Source organism: Cydia pomonella, chromosome 1 (assembly GCF_033807575.1).
Source record: "Cydia pomonella isolate Wapato2018A chromosome 1, ilCydPomo1, whole genome shotgun sequence".
Lineage (NCBI taxonomy): Eukaryota > Metazoa > Arthropoda > Insecta > Lepidoptera > Tortricidae > Cydia > Cydia pomonella.
Window position 1 is genome coordinate 10,052,577 of NC_084703.1, and position 14,089 is coordinate 10,066,665.

Here is a 14,089-nt window from a genome sequence, read left to right on the forward strand (position 1 = left end):
CCACTATTTTTCAACATCTCCTGGCTGAACTCACTGCACCTTGACGAGATGAACTGCATCCTAGACGCAATTTGTAAGTGAATTATACGCAGACTGTACATTTATGTCTAACAGGCCAATTTGCTTTCACATTGTTATCAGAACGATATTTGAATCATGTTTTTTAGATCTCGTGTGTCCCTCCCGCACCAATACATATACAGATAACTAAATAATATGATTCAAAAATCATTCTGATGTTAGTCTACGTTCGAATTGTGGCCTGTAAGTTTTTCGGCTACGATATCACTAGCATGTAATTTGGTTCTTCGGCGGCTAAATCACAACATATACGATGCTACCAGCTCTGAAAAACAATGTGGAATTGCGTCTGGGAATAACTGTATTTTATGTAAAGTGAACTGAGGGTGCGATCGAAGAGGCGTCCCCTTACAAGTGTGAGGCGTCGTGTTTTTTCTTATATATAAGTTTTCCATTCTACAAACCTAGAGGGAAAACTGGGCTTAGCTGAATGCTAATGGTAAATTAATAATAAATACCGTCACAATTTAAATAAAAAGCGGATCGATGCCAAGGAAGGATTCAACCTCAGCCATTGCCGGCCATATACCTAAGTCTGTATGTACCAATATACTATTACATATAGGCGAGGATATAGGTACCTAAATGTGTGGTGTACCTTTTTAATCTTTATAAAGGATGACTAACGCCAGGCCGGGCTGGGGCCAAGCCGGAGCTTCCAGCGCTTCGTTTTCTATGGAAAGCGCAACGTGATCAGTTGATCACCGATCAACCGCTGTAGAAAAAGACGTATCGGACGCCTCGGATCGGGCTCAGGCCGGTCAAGCGTGAGTCATTCTTAAATAGATTCCTACATAATATCTCCAGGCGTCCCAGAAAATTAAACTTCCCCCTAAACATTTCTTCCGTTTCTTACAGGTATGGCTTTTTGCAGGATCTCGTTTTAGTAGTATATATGTGTAAATACATAAGCTTGGATTTATGTATTTACACATATATACTATAGCTGGCATTATTAAAGTTCCCCAGCAGGTTATTTTACTTCAAAACAACTATAAATATACCTAAATAACAACTCCACCTTGCTAAAATGAATACTGTTTTCTTATTACGCTATTCAAACGTGTTTTTTCAGTAGCTGAAGTTAATGAGGACTTATCATGAGGTAACAAATGTGACGTCCTACGGGAAAAGGTACCTTATGGCGGCTGGCGCTTATGCTTTTATATACGTCGCTTCTATACGAATACGCTGCAACGCGTCGTAAGCTCCAACCGCCATAAGGTACCTTTACCCGTGGGAATTCACAAATAAAGACTAAATGAGCGGTCGTTTCAATATGTTGATGATAATTTGACTGATTAAATACTGAAGTACCCGACGCATATGTAATACATAAGCAACATTTTCTATTTCAATGTTTTATCAGATATTTAAAATTAATAAGTAATCATGTTTCAGTCAGATTAAAATGTTCAATAAGCAAAGATCTCTTTTGATACATTTCTGAATTGGAGTAGCATACGCCCCGCCTATTTATGTACTCCAAGTAACAATTTTAAGGCCAATTCGAGTTTTAGTTATTCGATCTGTTTTCAATGTGATACTGATATGATATGACAGATCAGTGTCAAAAATGACGTTTTCGGTTGACGGTTGACATAATGCGCAATTCAGCAGGTCCTCTATAGTTAGATATCCGGCTGATATCTAAGTCAAAGAGCATATAATCACTACGTCATCTAAGTCATATCTAACGTCAAAGTGACATAGATTGCCCGAATCGCAGCGACTTCTGTTATCCGAAGGAGATTGGAACCATCTCATTGATCTCATATTTGTGATGGCCTGATTGTCTCTATACTGTCGTCCAGTTAAAACTGTTAACATTATTATTTATGTATAAAAGCTAGGTAGAATTTAATTTGAGACTGAAAACTTACACTCAAGTGTAGCTAAAATCTGAATGATACATTTCTATAAAATTTCTGTATTCTCAATTATATTAACCTTGTAAAGCATATGTAGAAACGTCATTTTATTTATGCGATATACAACCTAGAGGAACGCAATAGCTGGCGCTTGGGTCGTAGCATAGCAGCAATGTAGTTCTCATAGCATCGAGAGTGCATAGCTTCACTCACGGCAACCAGTTCCTATAATCCAATTATACTCTATGGTACATAGTACACTGGAACCGATTTGCGAGCGGGATATCGCTATAATACGCGCATGGTATAACCAACGAGCATATAATCACTACGTTTTAGTATAACGCTTGTCTTGCTCAAACATCGGAGCGACGTGCGAAGCGGATCCAGTTTGCTAAGCGCCTAAATTAAGACGACCGCTTCCCCATACAATTAATGTGCCCATTTTTCTCCCTATGTATTGACATTACAGAAAATATTTTACAGTACACATGGTGCTATTTTAGCGCACTAGTGCAATAATTAGCACATTACGTAACTATATCGATAATTTTAAGGGACTATTATATATTTGTATTTTCGTTAACAACTTACATTTATAAAAGTGACATTTAATGTAGTGGAACTGCTGATGATGATCAAAACGGAACTCTAAAGACGTGTAGTTCACGTACTTTATCTCTTTGTTAAGCAAGATAGGTTTACAAGCCACCTGTTTGCAATCCCAAATATTGATGATGGATTTTATGGAGAATTGATGGAACTCCTGAACTCTTACAACAATTTTAGTATTTATCTAAAAATTCAGTATTTTCATTTAAATAGTGCTATTTGGTGAAATGGAATTCCTCATGTAGACTAGAATGGAACTCCTCTACGACAAAAGATTTTACAGATCTTTAGATAATTCTTGGGATGCACTATAGTTGTAAATAATATATTTTGACCTTTGCTAGACACGCTGCCGCATAAATGACATTTCAAACTCTTGTGAAGTCGGTTTTTTTAAGATTATTCTGTGTCAGCCTGAACGGTCGACTCGCCTGCGCTCAGTTGGCTGAGGAATAGGGGCGCTGGAATGCCGCGTGCGACCAACGATGCCGACTGCCGTCGCGGTCGCATTCCGCTTCGCTGCGCGTCGTAAACTGTGCAAATACAGCCCTATTGACAAATAGGTGCATAATACCGCACCGAGTAATTGCCATCAAATAACAAAGGCCAACTTAAGTAATAGCAAGGCACATTAGTATTTTTTTCATCGAAAAAATATTTTTTAAATGCCTGTAATTCACTAGAAAATATAACACTATGATTTACCAAAAAAACTGTAGATTAATAATTTAAGCAGGAAGCCGACTTTGAGTGGTTCGACGAAACAACAATAAACGCATTTTTCCCAAAAATATGAACTGCAACATCACTTTGAACATCTGCAATATAAATACATCACATGATTTATTATTATGTTATAAATCAATTTGCAACATACACAATTGGCTAAATGACAGAATAGGACATACGATTAGCGATCACAGATCTATAACGTAATATAACTACCTAGATAGTAATAAATCTACATAAATATGAACCTTAATAATATCACGATAGTTGCTTTTTAATGACATAGTTTCTTTGGAACGCGTCGAAGACCGCTCTGCATAAAAGAAACAAAGGCTTTTGTTAACAGATTAGAACTCGAGCTGAAAAAATCATCTCATATAATTATTACCGGTAAAATGGTCCTACTTTGCTCCAATATTTGCTCCACTTTAAGAAAATTTTGAATATTTATTAACTATTCATTATTAAATATTCAGACCAACTGATAAAAGTAGAACATTTCATCCAACATATTTTGATCGGTAAATTGACGTCATGACATTTTGTTTTATATATCTGATGCAAAGAATAAGGATCAAATAATAACCGGTGTTTAGGTTATTTTTGCTCCTACCTATACATAGTTTACTTAGGAGCGCGAAGTTACCCCATTGTGCTCCAAATTAATAGGCCCCGCCAAAAAAGGAAGAATAATTTATAACTAACGTAGGAATTGAAAGTATATATTTCCTACGTTTTATATAAATAATAACATATAAACATTATATTTCAATATATTAGACGTTAAGTCATTTTAATGAATTAGAGCATAGTTACCCAACGGCGAGCAAAGTAGCTCCTTATCAAGATATCTATATAAGTAACAAGACGAGATTTTTATGATCAAATACATTTAGTACCTACGTTTAATATTAACAGTAAATGTAAATTTTAAAACATTGGTACCTTTAGATACTGCTATATAATCTAAGTTTAGCGCTCCGTTTCCATCCCCATCCTATTCAAAGCTAAAATTTAATTTGTAAAAGTAATAAAACTCTAAAAAACATACTTTTCTCCCTGATCTAGAAAGTCAGTAAAAAGCTTTCTTGTGGTCTCTAAATTCTAAAGAAAGACAGGCAAACAACTTAAGTCACAAATGTATTGTGAATTGGTCCACTCTGACATCGTGCCTTCCATCGCTCCCGCCCCCGGGTCTCCCGACTACATAAACGAACGCTCATAACCTTATTGAAATTTGAATGAAAGCACCTACTCCATTTAACATTCCATTTTGCACTTGAAAGGAATTTTATTGTATTTCGGGGTTTTGATAACATTTAATAAAATATAATTACGGCATTGTATTTCCTATTTTCTATGAAATAATAATTATTACTAGGTTCTCATTGAAACAATGGAAAACAAAGTGGTTGTCTTGTTAATTATCGTTAGTTAAAAATGTGATAGATACGTTATTTAAAAATCTCTATAGTACAATTATAAAACTTATATTAAATACATTACAAAATATTATAAAGCTACAAGTTCCAGCAACATATTTTTAGGACAACTATTGTGTGTGTATAGAATGTAAATTTGTAATAACTATAAGATAGTTATTTGGCAGTTTTGTTGTAAGTACTTAACTTAATCCGTTTTTGTAAAAATAATCAAAAACTAGATTCACGACATAAAAATGGGTCTAAAACAACAATACACGACATGTTTTGACTTTTTAGGGTTCCTAGTTTACTACGGAACCCCCGACTGTGAAATGAGAGGCGGAACAAAGCAAGCCCATTTCGTTTATTTTACAGTACAATCCAGTTGAAGTTATTTAATTATTTAATAATTATTAATGTTTATTTACAATAACAATATACATAATGGATATGTACAGATGATTACTATAACTAGCTTATATCTAAAATAGGCATTTGAGGCATTGTACCAAGGATGCTGGCGGCATTTCCTCGTTGTATCGCAATACTGATACGTTGTGCGAGGAAGTCGCCAGCTCTTCGGTCACCAGTTACGTCAACCAGACGTTTCGCGATTTCTCCAAAAAACTTATGCGCGTTGGGACCCCATGGACCTAGAGTTTCAACGCCAAATGGTACAAAATGGTACTCTCTACCGAGGCTCTTATATTTATTACGTTTCAAAATTTCGGCGCTTTCCGCCGCTGCGCCCGCTTTTTTACATTAGTCCGTTGGAGGTGGGACGGTGACAGTGTGACAATCCAGTTTTGTTTAATTTTTATTATTTGCAATAACACACTTAAAACAAGGTAGACTAATCCAGGGGCCTACCGCGTAAAACAAAATCGAAATGTTGACCGAAATGAAAACCTTTAGCAGAGTAAACTTCAGTGCTTCACTCTGTTTTTCGTAAACGACCATCGGAAAAATATTCATTACTAATTAAATAAGTCCTATTTCTAATATTTAACATCGTATTCCGAAAGTTAAGAAGACGCTCTTACTGGAACAAGTACTCTTTGTTTCTAACAATGAGCGTTGAAAGTCCTGAATATCATCGAGGAATATTATCAATTTTACATTATTTCGACTTTTTATTGGGATAGCGCCATCTGCCTCTCTATCGCTCGAATATGGAAGGGCCATCGAGAGGCGCATAATAAAATTTAGTTTATGTTTTCACGGTAGGCTCTCTGTTCTCAAAAGCACGTGGCATAATAATAATGGCACCCTAACAGACCAATAATAACATGTTTTATATATACACGTGACGCGCGGCTCTTTGTCGCTTTACAAGCTCAGCAGCCTATTATTGACGCACTTAATGGCGAATGCTAAAAATATATTTATTTATTCATACGTAGATCGTTAATTTAGTGGTAGGCAAATATAAGATAGCAGTAGGTATATCGAATATAAAACACTTCCATTTATCCTCAAACATACGAACAAAACGATTTACCAGAATCCTTTGGCCGCATATATGTATTTGCACAAGTTCACGTGAGCGAATTAATCTTGTGTATGTATTAAGTAAACTTTATAGTTGTTTATGAACTTGGTTAGTGCAGAATACTTAGGTTTACTCTTGTTTCGTACAGTGTACCTATTATTGGCGGTAATATTCTCCTAGACTTAGACTTCTTAGTTTATCTGTCAATGTTCCAACTTCGGTATTTCAGATACTTGATGTAAGTAGTTTCTTCTGATACGTACCGTAAACCAAGGTCGATAAGTGTTTTATCTGTTCTACAGAAGATGTAGAAGGTCTTGTTTGAACCAGCATATAAATACCTAAAACCGCTTAGAAAGACGTTCAGAGAGCAAAAGCATGTGCAGATCATTTTGAGCACTACGTTCATTTAAAACTTTAGCTGTTGTACTGTACGGATTGGAAAATCGGGCACCCTCGTTAAATTAGAATTAATTAAAAATGTTTTTTGTAGTATGTTTTTTTAGTATGTATATATTTATTTTTTTGTGTTCCTTTGTATGTCTGTTTTTTTTTATTACGAAAAGGTAAGCATTTGACCACCATTTCTGTTGCGTTGACATATGTGCCGCCACTATCATAGTTTTAAGTCAGGTCCCCACTGAAAACCAGCGCCACGGATTGCCGCGGCATTATGCTGAGTAGGGATCCTATATTAGCGTCCAATGTTTTTATTTCTCTGTATGTTCTTCTTTTTCCAAATGTAATGTGTTGTGGTATTAAATAAATGTATTTTCTTTCTTTCTTTCAATTATAATTCAATATCACTCATCCCATTACTGAGTTCGAAATAAACTTTACGCGATTAAAGCGGCTTTTCCAAATAAATCGACTATATAGGCAAAACCAATCCCGGATGGGCCATATATATGTAGGTATACAGGGTAAAATATAAACCGTTAATCATCATCATTTAATAGTAAATTACGATACAAGTGCGAAAAATAGGAAATTCGAAACGAGTGGCGATAAATTAAAACACGACCGAATGGAGTGTTTTAAATCGACACGAGTTGCGAATTACCTATTCGCACAGGTATTGTACAACGTTTTACAGTACATATGGCCCTTTAAATGTTCGACACAGTAACGTAATATGCTAATATTCGCACTAGTGCGGTAAAGTAGCACCATATGTACTGTAAATAATTTTACGTGAATGAATTAATATCTATAATTCTCATTCCACTCGTCGACTGTAATGGTTAAATTAAGATTTCGTATACCAAACTATAATTTCGTACTTTTCATGTACCTATATGTAGTCAACTGTAAAAATTGACCAATCACGCCGCGTTCTCATGGAAAATACTAAATGTGCGCTGGGCGCGTCGCGCGTTTATGCCTACATTTTGTCTACTAAGATACTTGCCAATTTTATTTAATTATTTATACTAAAAAAAGTATTATTTTAGATGACTCGTAGAATAAGTATTGTATAGAATAGTGATATTTGTTGCAAAACACAATTCCCGAGTGAGGGCACTACTGGACGATCGACGCAGTCTTAAGGCGTGTAGAATTCTCTCGATGAGTTGTTGAATTGTAGAATGATTGTTGAAACAAAAGTACAATCGATGATAAAAGTATCGAAATACATATTTTTTTCATTTTTAATAAAAAAGAGTAAATATACTCAAATGCTGCTTGTTATATGTTTCAAATTTCCAAAGTGCGGTAGCGACCTCTAAACCGTAATTGAAAATTCTGAAAAATTCAGGTTGGTTGTTTAATAGCAGAGACTATATTGAGCGATTGAGACGCAGAAAAAAATAATTTAGACGAAATAAGCAACACCTTAAGCGTGAAGTCACCAACCCACTGGTACAGCTATAGCCAAATCCCTCTCGTTCATGAGATGAGGCTTGAGCGCCTATGGCCAACATCGAAAATTCGAAAATCGTTAATCGGCCTCTTTATCGTATTTGCCTATTCGAGCGACTCAGAGGCAGATAACGTTTTTTGATTTTCTGATGTTGGCTGTAGGCCCTCAGGACCCATTAGTGGGACCTATTTAAATAGGCTGACTTTCTTTATCAACCTGTGATAGTAAAATATAAACTACATATATCATTATTCTATTTGTATGAACAGCATAATAAGGACGCAGATAAACGTACGTATTTGAGAAATTTAATATCGTCTGGACGCGAGTTATTTCATTTCTGCGACTACCTATCGAAACAAAGGGTTAACAAACTCTCAGCTTAATAATATAAGACTTTGTTCGTATACCTACATAAACCTAACCACAGTCTAAGATAAAGTAAGTTCTAGTAATTGTACCTATTATATTTGACATATCGTGGAAATGGCAAATATCTTGGAAAGTTACAATTATTTCATTTAGATATTAAGATTCTTTTAGAAAGACAAAGTCTATCAAACTTACGGCCCGATTCGAACTTTAAGATACGTCAAATATGTCCTAAAGATACTATATGGATTAGATATTTCAGTGTCAAAAGTGTCGTTTTTGTTTAAAGAAAAGTCTCTTATGACAATCCATATCGTATCTAACAAATGTTTAACGTATCTTATAGTTCAAATAGGACCGTTGCTCTGGTTGATTATTAAACCAAAAGTCACAAATAAAGGATGCATACCAATGAGTTCAGTTGTCTTTTTACAAAGTAGGAGTTTTCGCATAAGTTTCATCGTAATAAAAGCACTATATACAGAATATTTAAATACTGACGATTAAATGCATCGGTGCCTATGGCAAGCAATACTTAAAGCGTTTTCTTCCCTCACCTACCCGGTTTTGTTATCCAGTAAATAAACAACGATCGAGAGAAATGGGTGCCATTACGCAAAAGGATGTTTAGTTCATTCTTGAGATTTCTTTTACTGGTTCGCTTCGGCTGAATACCGACATTTGACGTTAAACAGCGCGAGCCAAACGACATGGTTCACAAAGTGACTGCTTTTACTCTGCTGTGTGTTCTTACGATTCTAATTGTTGGGGTACGTTAAATCTGAATTTTATTACTTTAAAGAATATGTCCTTAGCTTTTCTTTACGTTGATTCTTGTATTACGGGCTTTCAGCTGTTTCAGAACTGTAAAAGTAATCTCATTAAGTCTGGCAGGTATATCGGCCAAAATCACAAATTACTTTAATTATTAAATAATGAGTGATCAATTTTTAGGCGGCCAGACTCAAGAGATATTCCTATTCGCAATATAAACTTAAATAAAAAACGTTTAGGACATAGAATCTGATCGCTATAAGTATATTATATGTTATTACTGTGTACCTACTCGTAGTATGTCAAACCAACGTAACAACCCCCATCGCAATATCATATAATTGATGAATAAATACATGTTATTTCAACGAAAAAATTGTTACTACGTACAATTAGAATACAGCTTGTATGCTCATAGTTTTAATGTATACACTTTAAATTTCACCTAATACATAAGTATGCCGTGTGGGGCCCACAAAAGGAGCATAAAATTAAACTGTAGGCCGTACTCCCCAAACTGACCCATATTTGTTCAGCGACTTTAGGAGTTGCAGTCCTAGTCATTAAACTTTGAGCCCCTTTTTAAGCCCTTCCCTTATCCCATATCCCTTTTTAAAAACACTAAACTTACTTATCTGATTTTCTATTATTTCTATAAATTCTATGTCTCTCACCTAAAAAATAATTGTATTCAAACCCCATTCAAATGTTCAACCAAGGGGGTTCATCACCTAAAGAGAAGAATTTTCAAAAACGATTTTCGAAATTTTAAGATCGCAGCTGAAAATTAAACTTGTACAGTCGACGTCAAAGATATGTTTATCTTTGTAATAAGGCGAAATATATAATTTGACGTCGACTATACCACTTACAAACTTCCATCTCTTTTTTTATCTCCCTTAGAGGTTGAATTATTCATAATCGCTTCTTACATAATGTTACTAAATATGTAAATTTCTTATTTTTGTAGTTTTGGCTCTGCTTTAATGAGGCAGTCAGTCAGGATATGTATATTTGTGTGGGTAGATAATTAATTAACAATAGAGAAGTATCCGACTTGTAATGTAATGAAATTGTCCCTGAATACTCCGATGAAATATTTCCCTTTTCCTGTCATACTCGTATTTCTTTAGATGAAGAATCACTGAATATCAAAAATTAAATTATGTTTTGCCTTTTGCATTCCTTGCCTGCATGATTGTTCTTAAATTTCTGTACCAATCTTGTAGGATGAATGTAAGTACTATACTTATAATTAGGGTAATTGTGTGCGAAAATAATTTTTTCATGAAGTTCTTACTTTTCACAAATTGTTACGTATATCAAAAGTACATACACAAAGCAAATTTTTGATGCATATGGTCAAGCTTAATATTCTCAGGAAAAGTAAATAAAATGAGTACATAAACACGGTTGATAAATAAATACCTTAAAACTACCATACATATCATAACACTATATTATAATAATAAACACTTCAAATCACATATTTAATAATTAATTTTAATCATGTTTTTTTTTCAGGTATCATGTACTCCAGCAATTACGAAACAAAAACTAGAAGCAATGCTTTTAAAAATACTGTGGGAAAGAGTATACAAGCACTTGCCACCTTCTATGAGAGAAAAAGCAATCAAAGCTCTTAAGAACAATGGTGACTATGACAAGTTTATTAGACAATTACAAAAAGTGAAAAAAGAAAAAGTTCAGCGTCTGATGAATCTGTTTGCTGATATACTTATAGAGTACATAAGTTAAACGTACTTACCTGATGATTAAAACTGGAATATTAATTTAATTTATAATATTTATAAAACGCTATTAAAAATATTGTACTTTGGAAGCGTTTATTTTCAATAACACTTATTTACAGTCAAAAAGCTCTTTTAGTAACCTTAAATTATCTTTAAAGTCCTATGAAATGATGCTTGCACTTATTAAATATCTACGATGTTACCCCACGAGTCAAAGTATCCCAGATAGACATATTATAGTTGATTGCATATAATTACGAACAGCAAATGTAAAGGGTAAATGTTTTTAAAGCATTCAGTATGCCTCCTTATTAATAAGATTTTTCTAGAACTCATATTATTTACAGTCTACACACTACTATCACACACACACACACACACACACACTGCTATCGTATTGTGGCCATCCGACTATAAGGGTGAGACCCTCCAAACATATTTTAAGGCAGCTGTGGCAGCGGTGGTGACTTTACTACTTTACAAAGGATAGTTAACACTAGTGTTCGCTTAACAAAAAAAAAACAATTTTTTACTTCTTAAGCTCGTAAAGTTCGTCTTTAGGTATATCGTGTGCAGGTTGCATACAATTGATTTATGCTATTGTTAAACAATCTACCATTGTTTGTAGAGTCAAATTTATTAAGTTACGTTTTAATTAGAGCCAGCTTGGCTGCGTTGGGAAATTAAACAGCATATTATTGAGAAGCAAGAATACTGAGAATTGGACGTTAGGCTTCCTTTGCGGAATAGTTCTTGAAGTAAGGGTTCGTGGAACATCTGAAAGCGGTCTAACGAGGTTTTAAAGGGGGAGCTAAAGATAAACCTAATTGAAACTACCTACCTGCTGAGAACTAGTGTAGTAAAAGCTAATATAGTAATGTTGGTCATTTGTAAGATTATTCCTGTATGTGCTTACTTCGTAAATAAATTATAAATATTTTGGATTTGGTGAGCTATGTGTGTAAAAAAAATACTCGGTGTGTGATTTGACAGGAAATTTTCACCACCAGGATAAGGCTTCCCGCGAAGGAGGAAGAGGGCTTTAACTATGATCAGAGAAAAATACAAAGGCCCGGACTCTGATGTTACTTGATATAAAAAGAAAGGCAAAATTAGTTGATATAATTTGTAGAACGTGAAGCATTCACGGCTAGGAATTATATGTATTAAAGTTTTCAAATAATGCTGCAAATTTTTACAAGCCATTTTATTTTACCATACAACACAATATGGGCTCTTTTAAAAATATAAACCAATCAAGAAAGCCTTTTGTTGCGAATGCAACTTATTATTATATAAAGATATTCCCAATGCACTAGCTAAACGCAGCCATCGGGCTCGGCTAGTATTCGGAGGCTTTTCAAAAGTACCAATAGGAGCGCTCCACATATTCTGTATCGCGGCCAATTAGAAGCATCTAAATTTAAACCACTTTTTGTACTGATCAAATATTGCAAATTCACTTTTTCATCATCCTCCATACCATTAACACCCACTTTCTACATTAAAGCGTTTTGGCAAGAACCCTTGTAAACCAGTACCTTCTGGCTTTTGGAAGATTATACCTAACACTTCATTATAAATCGAAGTTTTATTTGAGTCGTCGAGACCCTGACCTGCACGGCGGCTACACCTTTATATGTCGAAAGATGGGCTATGACTATTAAAGAGCACCATTTTCTTGAAAAACATAAATTTATTTTTGCTTAGGCGATGTCTCCTAAGTTACTCCACAGTGCTGCCAAATAAAATAAAGAAGCTTAATTGAACATATACCTACATAGAGTCACACAATATACAGTGTCGATCACAATTCAAACATGAAAATATAGGGTAAACAATAAAATGTATGTTTTTAGTCACTCGCGCGACATGTTTCGGAGAGCCTAGGTCTCCTTTCTCAAGCCCTAACAGTGTAACATCAGATTTTGTAATAAAAATTTCAGTAATTTTCAATTAAGTCTTGATTTCTATGACTGGGATGCTCTTTTGTGTAAAAGTTCTTGCCCTAGTAAGCTTCTTGAATTAGTATTAAATGTAATTAAACATTATTTCAATGTACATTTTCCTCATACAAAATGCGTTGTAAGAAACCATTAAAATGTATGGGTTAGTGATGATATATATAGATTACGTCAGAAAATTCATTCTTATAAGCTAAAACTTTCAAACAACTTGAATAACGAAGAGTTTTCTAACTTATTGCAACTTGAAACTACTTACTCGATTGCACTAAAAAGTACACGAAGTAATTATCTAAACGAAAAAATATCTAAAAGTACCAATAATAATATGAGTCGAAATATATGGGGAATTATTTCTTCTGAAACTTGTAAGAATTATTTAAGCGAGGAAACGGTGTGTTAGAAGTGCTGGTGAGCCGGTCGGAGGGCGCGAGCGACGCCGCGCGCGCCGCCGCGGCCGCCAAGCGGCTCAACAACCACTACGTGTCGGCCTACTCACGGCGGTGTCAAACCGTCCACTAGTGATGCACTTGCATATCTCGAACATTATCTGCCTCCGACACCGTTAAAATTTAATTTTGAACTGTTCACACTTAACTAAATGATAAAGTGTGTTAAAGAAATTAAACTTAAACACTCAAAGGATGTGAATGATATGTCAACCCACATATTAGGATACCTTCAATTTTAGTGTCCCTATTACTAAAGTTATTTAATGATTGTTTTCTAACGGGAAAGTTTCCAGATGCACTTAAAATTATAAAAGTGCAACCGGTATATAAAGGGAAAGCCGAAATGCATCTTATCGTCCAATATCGTTGATTCCTATAATTTCTAAAATCTTTGAGCGCCTACTTAGTGCCAGAATTCTAAAACACTTAGTCTCAAATAATGTTTTAAACGAGCATCAATATGCGTACCGACCGGGCCGATCGACCGTGAGTGCGGCGCGCGACGTCGCTAGCGTACCTGGAGGGCGGGCGGCAGGTCGCGGCGATATTCTGCGACCTCTCGCGCGCCTTCGAGATGGTCGACCACACGCTGCTTCTGGCGAAGATGTCTCGATACGGTATTGAAGGCCAATTTCACAAATTCATTCATAGAATCATTTTTAAGCAATCGTAAGCAGTTTTAAACGCAAAGTCTAACCTG

The 14,089-nt window shown here is 35.0% G+C and overlaps 1 protein-coding gene and 1 long non-coding RNA gene across 3 annotated transcripts in view; one reads left to right on the plus strand and one right to left on the minus strand.

The window, feature by feature from the left end:
* The window catches only part of LOC133532035 (glutamate receptor 1-like), a 152,380-nt gene that overhangs the window by 93,842 nt on the left and 44,449 nt on the right, over nt 1-14,089 (minus strand). The window lies entirely within an intron of this gene.
* LOC133529622 (uncharacterized) lies at nt 8,851-11,062 on the plus strand. The gene is made up of 2 exons (XR_009801180.1): nt 8,851-9,215; nt 10,744-11,062. It is a non-coding gene; the product is annotated as an uncharacterized LOC133529622 (long non-coding RNA).